Genomic DNA, 8420 nt, shown 5'->3' with positions numbered 1-8420 from the left:
TATTGAGCTATATGTTTCTGTATATGTTGGTATGTGTATTCTTTACTCTTGTTCCTTGTTGTGAAGTTCTTCAATTATATTATTATAGCTTTTTTGTTCAATGACATCAATGACAGATATGATTATTCAGACAAAGATAAGAGGAAACTAATGAAAAGGTAATGATTTACTCAAGTATAAATTGCTTATACTTGTACATGAGTATTTCCATTTTATGTTACTTTTTACAGTACTACTCAGAGGTAAATATTGTACTTTTTACTTCACTACATTTGTCTGACAGCTTTGGTTACTTTTACAGTTTTTCATCCCCTCTCTGTCCAGTGAAAACCACGTATCTCCAGATGTGTTGATGTTGAATGTTTGTGATAAACTGAAGGATGAAGTCTTCCTTCATGTGTTGAGAAGTTTCTCCTACTTCTTAAGATAATAAATAAATACTTTAAGCCTCTTGCATCAGCTGGAAAATGCATCGTCACAAAGCTGAAAACAGGGCTGTTTTTCTGACACCATGAAAAGTTTTAAGAAAGGTTAAAGGTTTTTAGAGATATGTTGTACTCACAGGACAGCGACGCTACAAACATATGATGATCTTATAGACTATGATACATTGCTGTAGATTATACTATCCAACAGTATACAAAGGGTTTGTGTGTTTTTGTTTGATTGGAGCCCTGTGTGTGTGTGTGCGTGCGTGCGTGCGGCAGCCACACAGCTCACTGAATAACTAACAGTCTCATTGGCCGGCTGCTCCAGCGGCTGTCTGGCTGACGGGGCAGTCAGGTGATTACAAGGACGCCATTTGGTTTTACAGCAGAATAATATGGCCACTGTTCGCTCTCTTTCCTTTCTCTCTCTCGCCCCGTGAGGATACAAGGGGGACCGGCAGGGGAGTGATTACGATTTTAGGGAGCTGCCTGGCTGGTTGAGGGGTTAGAGGGTAAAGAGTGCGGATTTATTAGGGCTGTAAATTAGACCCAGACGTCTTCCCTCCCTCCCTCCCTCCCTCCCTTACTACATCCCTCCTCTCTCTGCTTTTATTTAGATAGATAGATAGATAGATAGATAGATAGATAAAAGGATATATAGAGAAATAGAAGAATAGATAGAGAGATAGATAGATTGATAGGTCCAACTGTGAGAGGTTGATAAACGACAGTTACCCCTCTGTGAAAGCCACACAAAGAGCAAGGCTTTCAGTTTCGACCCACAAATCTTCCTCTAATGTTTGTGGATGTGTCAGCGCCACAGAGGTTCAACTGTGCTGCAGCCCGTCCTTAACGACCCCCGACACGTCACTAAAAACAGAAACCCTCCTTCAGCTCAGGGGTCCAGGGGGAAAAGATGCTATCGGAGATGTGACATGACCCTTATTGATGGTTTGTACAATTCTGTGCCGATTTCTTCTCTTCTTATTGAACTGTTGCTCAGAGGGATCTTTGTCTCTTCCTGCCCATTGTACAGTGTTTTGTTCTCCGTGTACAAAACTAAATTACATCTATTTGTAAAGAGGACTTTATACAACCTGAAAAGCATCAAAGACCATTCAGACAGAGTCAATCAAGCTTTGTGGCAGGAGATTTATAACTTTTGAACGGGGGTGTATATTGCGTAAAGAATATCAGACTATATTAAGCAGCCAGGGGGACACAAGTTTTCTCCAAACATTTGTGGAGATTCAAAGTGTCAGACATCAAATAGGCCTCTGTTCATTGTATGACATTAAGAAAACTACTTATTTAAACACACACACACACACACACACACACACACACACTGAGTCAACACTCTCACCGCTGTGTATGTGTAACTGCAGCTCCTGGACTCGATCTGAGGCGTTTCATCAATGTGAAAACGTCCTCTGTCGGGGCACACTCACACTGTGGCTGCTTAGAAAGAGCCACAGACCTGAAGACATGCTGAAAGAAGCCCTTGGTAAGTCAATGGGCCGCTCACTGGGAAAGAGAGAGGGGGGAAGATGGTGCACGCTGTATGTAAACAGAGAGAGAAGTCAGTGGGTCACTTTGATAACGCCTCTCCAAGCTTTGTCCAGCAACAGCCACTATGTCTATTTTCTACTACATAAATGTGCGTGTGTGGTAAAAACACATTTAAAATTTGTGATATCTTCTATCTACAATGTATGTAATTGATGTAGCCACCTCTATCACTCATTTGATGTATGTTAGGCCCAAAACAATCTCCAAACATTCTTCTAACCCTAACCATAACCCTTATTCTATTTTAGCTATTTTTATTCTCAACCGTTTTTAACTGCTCTTTCTTGTTTTATGTAAAGTACCTTGAATTGCCTCGTTGCTAAAATGTGCTATACAAATAAACATGCCTTGCCTTGTTTAAGATGTTAGTTTATGTGTTATAACCTGATGTTCTAATGCCCCCCACCCAACCTCTTGTCCAATCCCACAACCTCGCCCCCACACCTCGACCGCACACGCTCAGATCTCGGTGCCCCTGCGTCAGCCCAGGCCTGTATGGCGTCCTGCATACCGTTGGTTCAAACCACAAAACACACACTCTTCAATGGCTGCCCTTTAATCGGACGACCAACACAAACCCACGGCGCTCTGAGCCCAAGCCTTTAATGATCAAAATAGCCTCCGAGCACTGAGGAGAGAAGAGGAGCTCTGAAGTTCTGTTTTCACTAGTGGTGGGCAGATGGATCCAAATATCGATAATATCGATACCAACGTTGATTCGTATTGATATTGATAAATACCAGTGTAATGAGATCGATACTTAAGTTTTAGTTTCTCTCCAGTATGCACCGCTGCGGTTTTATCAGAGAGGCGACCTGGCTGTCTGTGTCTGTGTCAGTGCCGCTGCTTTAAAGTGGTCAAGTCCTGTCACAGCGCGGAGCTCCTCCTTAATTATTAAAAAGTATCGGTATCGTATCGGTATGGGCGATATTGGCCCTGTATTTACTTGGTATCCTTCCTACTTGGTATAAATATTGCAGTATCGCACACCACTAGTTTTCACTGTCCTGTTTGGTCAAACAGTCTAACCAGGAAAAAAAAGAAAATTTGCCTTTCTTTACTTTTATGGGCTTCATCTTGGTATTAATGAACAAGCCAATCAGCCACCTGTAGCTAGTATTACTGAGACCGAAAAGTTGGGTTTACATTTAAACAAATCTCAAACAAAAGCTGGAAACAGGTTTCAAGAAGACCCGATACCAGATTTAAAAGTACCCCACTGGAGTTTTTGACGCGCTAAAACGCATCTTTGGTGATAGATACACATTCCTGCCAATGGTTTCACACTATTCCACTGATCTACAGTTGGATGTAACAAACAGGAAACATCAGTGCAGCAGCGAAAGCAGCAAGGATCGACTGCAAGCCTATAAAAGTGGATGCAAACAGGCTGTTCTCATGAACCATTTGTACATATGGCTACGAAAAGGATGCACTGTAATTCGTATGTATTCCACGTATTTATTACTGTATGCACCATAGACTGCTGCTGTATAAGACTGCGAAGATCCGCTTAGGGAGGAGGTCGGGATGGGTCCTAAAACACTTGGCTTTCAAGCGGGGGAGTGGAGTTTGTGTCCCGGAAGAAGTTAAGGGTGAAACGCAAGAATTTCACTCAAGAAACGGGTATTTGTGTTCCGGGAGTACTACTTAAGGGGAGCGCTGTTTTAACCCAAACCACAATCTTTTTTTCTAATCTTAACTAGTCGTTGTAGTAAGAAGAAAAACATCAATATAACAGCTTAGTCATAACTTTTGAATGGTGAGTGTGTACTGGAAGTATAATAGTAAGAGAGTGTAGGAGGGAGGGAGGGAGGGAGAAGAAAAGAAAGAGGGAGGAGGGCTTGTGGATGGATGGTTGAAGGAGAGATGGACTGAAAGAGGAGGTGGTGGTTTACTGTAACAGGTCTCATTAAGAGCTCAGGAAGAACACGAGGCACAGGAAGTCAGTGTCCTGCTCTGCCCCGCCGCATGCCTTTTACTACTCTGTTATGGTCTGCTCTGTCTCAGCATGTGTGTGTCTCTGTGTGTGTGTGTGTGTGTGTGTGTGTGCGTGTGTGTGTGTGAGAGAAAAAGAGTAAATGAGCTACAGAAAAACTTTGGTTCGATAGATTGAGTGAGTGTGTTTGTGGAGAATTTTCGTAGTAGAGCATTGTGAACACACACACACACACACACACGCGCACACGCGCGCACACACGCGCACACACACACACACACACACACACACACACACACACACACACACACACACACACTCATATGTACATAGTAAGTCCAGGGCAGTAGTTTCCTGGTTGTGGAAGTGAATGTGACTATTACTGAGGTATTAATGTCTCCAGATTGCAGGCCTGTTCATGCCCCCGCATCCGCCGGCACTCCTCCGTCCACAACCGTAAAATTGGGACCATGTGTTGTTGTTACTGCACTCCTCCTCCTCCTCTTCCTCCACTCCCTCTCCTCCATCCCCTTCAATTGGCCAATGGCAAAGTGTCTCAGCCTCCTCTTCCTCTCTCTATAATCGCTTTTTCTTCAGTTTCTTTCTTCCTCCTCCATGGCTCTTCAAGGTTTCAGGATATGTCTAACAAACTATAGTTGGTGTAAAGTGTTATCTGACCAGGTCTAAAATGTTTATGCACATTCTGATTGACCACCAGGGTTGAAATACCTCAAAGAGACATGAGAAAGAAAGCCTTATATGAAAAAATTTATGGGGAGCTCTAACATTTACTCATTTTTGGGGCCACTGTTTCTTTATTCTGTATCAATGTGTATTTTCCTGTATATTTAAATTCAATGTCTATTTCTACTGTGGCCTTTCATACGTGGGGGTGCACTTAAGTTACGCACAGGACGTTGTCTTTCGAGTGAACGTCTTCATTTGAGGCTGTGAGTTCATAACTATCATGGGATGCAGCCTCGGCCTGGTCTGTTTAACAAACTAACACAAACTACTGCCTGTTCACTGTGCGTTGGCCACAATGGAAGGCAGGGCAAAAACGTGTGTCTTGACACAATTAATCGTACAAACAATCTCTCAAGTGCATTCATGGTGTTGTGTGGCTGCAGTTAAAGAATGAGAAAATAGTACTTTTGTTCAAAGTTAAAATCCTGCAAACTTTCACCACCTCCACACATCTGACCAGTTGCTGCGTTATTATTGTTTTGAATAGTCCCAAAACAACCCATTCTCACTCCCATTGCATAGAGTACAGACGCTTGGTCATTGGCTGTCAGCGTCAGATACGACGCAATAAGCACCCCTCAGCATGTGTATGGAACGCACCGGGCAGAGCAGCAGCTCCGCGGCGCTTGAAAATGATGTAGTATTAAGAGCGATAACGGTAGCGAGTAGTACTAAACCTTAAATTCCGCGTAGGGAGGCTGGATGGGGTGGTGGATGGGTCAAACAACACAGGACTTATACCCAGGAGAACGGGGTTTGTGTCCCGCGTGTCACAGAAACGTGTATTTTATAACCCCACCCACGATCTTTTCCTAAACCCAACTGTCCCTTTCTTCTTTTTCTAAACCCAACTTTCCCGTTCCTCCTTTCTTAAACCCAACTGTCCTGTTCCTCTTTTCCTAAACCAAACTGTCAGGTTCCTCTTTTCCTAAACCCAACTGTCCCGTGCTTCTTTTCATAAACCCAACTGTTCCATTCCTCCTTTCTTAAACCCAACTGTCAGGTTCCTCTTTTCCTAAACCCAACTGTCAGGTTCCTCTTTTCCTAAACCCAACTGTCAGGTTCCTCTTTTCCTAAACCCAACTGTCCTGTTCTTCTTTTCCTAAACCCAACTGTCAGGTTCCTCTTTTCCTAAACCCAACTGTCCTGTTCTTCTTTTCCTAAACCCAACTGTCCCGTTCTTCTTTTCCTAAAGCCAACTGTTCCGTTCCTCCTTTCTTAAACCCAACTGTTCCGTTCCTCCTTTCTTAAACCCAACTGTCCTGTTCCTCTTTTCCTAAACCCAACTGTCCCGTACTTCTTTTCCTAAACCCAACTGTCCCGTTCCTCCTGTCCTAAACCCAACTGTCCCATTCTTCTTTTCCTAAACCCAACTGTCCCGTTCCTCCTGTCCTAAACCCAACTGTCCCGTTCCTCTTTTCCTAAACCCAACTGTCCTGTTCTTCTTTTCCTAAACCCAACTGTCCTGTTCCTCTTTTCCTAAACCCAACTCTCCCGTTCTTCTTTTCCTAAACCCAACTGTTCCGTTCCTCCTTTCTTAAACCCAACTGTTCCGTTCCTCCTTTCTTAAACCCAACTGTTCCATTCCTCCTTTCTTAAACCCAACTGTCCTGTTCCTCTTTTCCTAAACCCAACTGTCCCGTACTTCTTTTCCTAAACCCAACTGTCCTGTTCCTCCTGTCCTAAACCCAACTGTCCCGTTCCTCCTTTCCTAAACCCAACTGTCCCGTTCATCTTTTCTTAAACCCAGCTGTCCCATTCCTCCTTTCCTAAACCCAACTGTCCCGTTCATCTTTTCTTAAACCCAGCTGTCCCATTCCTCCTTTCCTAAACCCAACTGTCCCGTTCATCTTTTCTTAAACCCAGCTGTCCCATTCCTCCTTTCCTAAACCCAACTGTCCCGTTCTTGTTACGTGTATCACATAAACGCACCTTTCATAAGCCCACCCACAATCTTTTCCTAAAGCTAACTGCGTCAACAGTCCCGACCCAGCGCAGGACACTTTTAGCGTCAATAACAACGACAAAGGCTCCTGACCAAGCGTCCGTATTTTACACGATTTGAATAGGGAATGTGTTGCTTATAAAACGGTTGGATACTGTTGCAGGAGAGACTTCAGACATTGTTTAGACAATCTGACGAGCACTTTGTACAACATCCTGATGCCATTCTCCTCTTCTCTCATGAGTGTTGGGTAAACACACTTGAATGCCATTTAACAACCAACAAAACCAAGAGTCAACAGTCATACTGCAGCTCTGTGAGGCTGTACTTAGGCACAGCGGTGCTTTGAGATCATTTCTAGCATCAGCATGCTAACAATCTCAAAATGACAATACTAACAAGCTGATGTTTAACATGTATAATAGCTACCATGTTTACGATCTTAGTTTAGCGTGGTAGCATGCTAACATTTGCTAATTATCTGCACAAAGTCATTCAAATTCATCCTCCTGGAAAGTACTAATGTTGAATGAATAGCAATTCATTCAGTAGTTGTAGAAGTATTTCAGTCTGGACCAAAATGGCACACGAGAGAAGTTAGCTTTCAGGGCTTTCTGCCAGAAATCTCTTAGGTTTAAGGCAAAAAAAATATATTAAGTTAAGTCTTGGAAAAGATAGTGGTTTGGGTCAAAATAAACCCTTTCTGGTAGAAAGCCCTGAAGGCTAACTTCCCCTGTGCACCAAAGTGGTGGACCAACCGACAGAGCCACGGTCCTAACATCCTAACCTGTCATTTGGGACATCAGGTAGAGACAAAAGGCAAAGACAGCTGAGATTTAGAAGAAGCTGTCGAAAAATTCAAGTGAAGGAGAAAGGAGGGCAGAATGAATGAGAAGTATGTGTGTGTGTGTGTGTGTGTGTTTAGGGGTTGGGAGGTCACCTCTCGCCAGGATGCAGGGGTCAAGTTTGTTTTTCCTGGCCGGGGAGACGCTGACAGAACTGGAGGAAAAAGATGGAGGGATGAATGTAGGGGAAGAAGGAAAAGAGCAAATGAGCAGAAGGCAAACCGAGAAAACTTTACAACCACTTTCTAATCAATATATTGTTGTCTGAAAATACAAATTACAGTTAGAGAAATACTTTGTTTTCCCACCTTTAAAAGAGTATAAACTCCAAACCAGAAGTCTTTGACTTGTGGTTGTAATAATCAGTACGTTATGTCTGTTTGATTCCTTTCAACCAGCATAGTGTCCTGTAAAACACACACACACACACACACACACACACACACACACACACGCACGCACACGCAGATGCAGACGCACACTTATGCTATCAGTTCGCTAAAGTACTTCCTTCCACTGAAGTTCGTTTATCAGGATACTTCAGCGCCATGCATGCAGACAGTCAGACACACACACACACACACACACACACACACACACACACACACACACACACACACACACACACACACACACGACAAACGGAGGCATCTTCTTAGTATATCAGGATGCACTGAAAAGCCTCCACACTCACCCCAGTGTCATCCTCCTCAGAGGTCACAGCATAACATCCTACAGGAAGCACACACACACACACACACACACACACACACACACACACACACACACACACACACACACCTTTCCCCCTTTCTTCTTCCTTTTCTTTCTCATGTCATACTCTCAAATTTCACAGCATAACATCCTGTAGGAAGCAGTGTGTGTGTGTGTGTGTGTGTGTGTGTGTGTGTGTGTGTGTGTGTGTTGGAGTTACTCGTTCATCT

General features: G+C 43.5%; 1 long non-coding RNA gene across 3 annotated transcripts; it reads right to left on the bottom strand.

The window, feature by feature from the left end:
- Positions 1–5580: 5580 nt before the first annotated feature.
- On the bottom strand, positions 5581–6620 carry LOC118496548. 3 transcript variants are annotated; one of them, XR_004899131.1, is made up of 3 exons: positions 6293–6620; positions 5984–6244; positions 5581–5896 (listed from the first exon to the last, which is right to left on the bottom strand). It is a non-coding gene; the product is annotated as an uncharacterized LOC118496548 (long non-coding RNA). The 3 variants fall into 3 exon arrangements; XR_004899130.1 differs by having other exon boundaries at positions 6332–6620; XR_004899129.1 differs by having other exon boundaries at positions 5984–6322.
- Between the last annotated feature and the right edge of the window lie 1800 nt (positions 6621–8420).

The sequence above is a fragment of the Sander lucioperca genome, chromosome 13, assembly GCF_008315115.2.
Source record: "Sander lucioperca isolate FBNREF2018 chromosome 13, SLUC_FBN_1.2, whole genome shotgun sequence".
NCBI classification, from domain to species: Eukaryota; Metazoa; Chordata; class Actinopteri; order Perciformes; family Percidae; genus Sander; species Sander lucioperca.
Note: the sequence above shows the minus strand (reverse complement) of the source record. Positions and strands in the feature narration are given on the sequence as shown.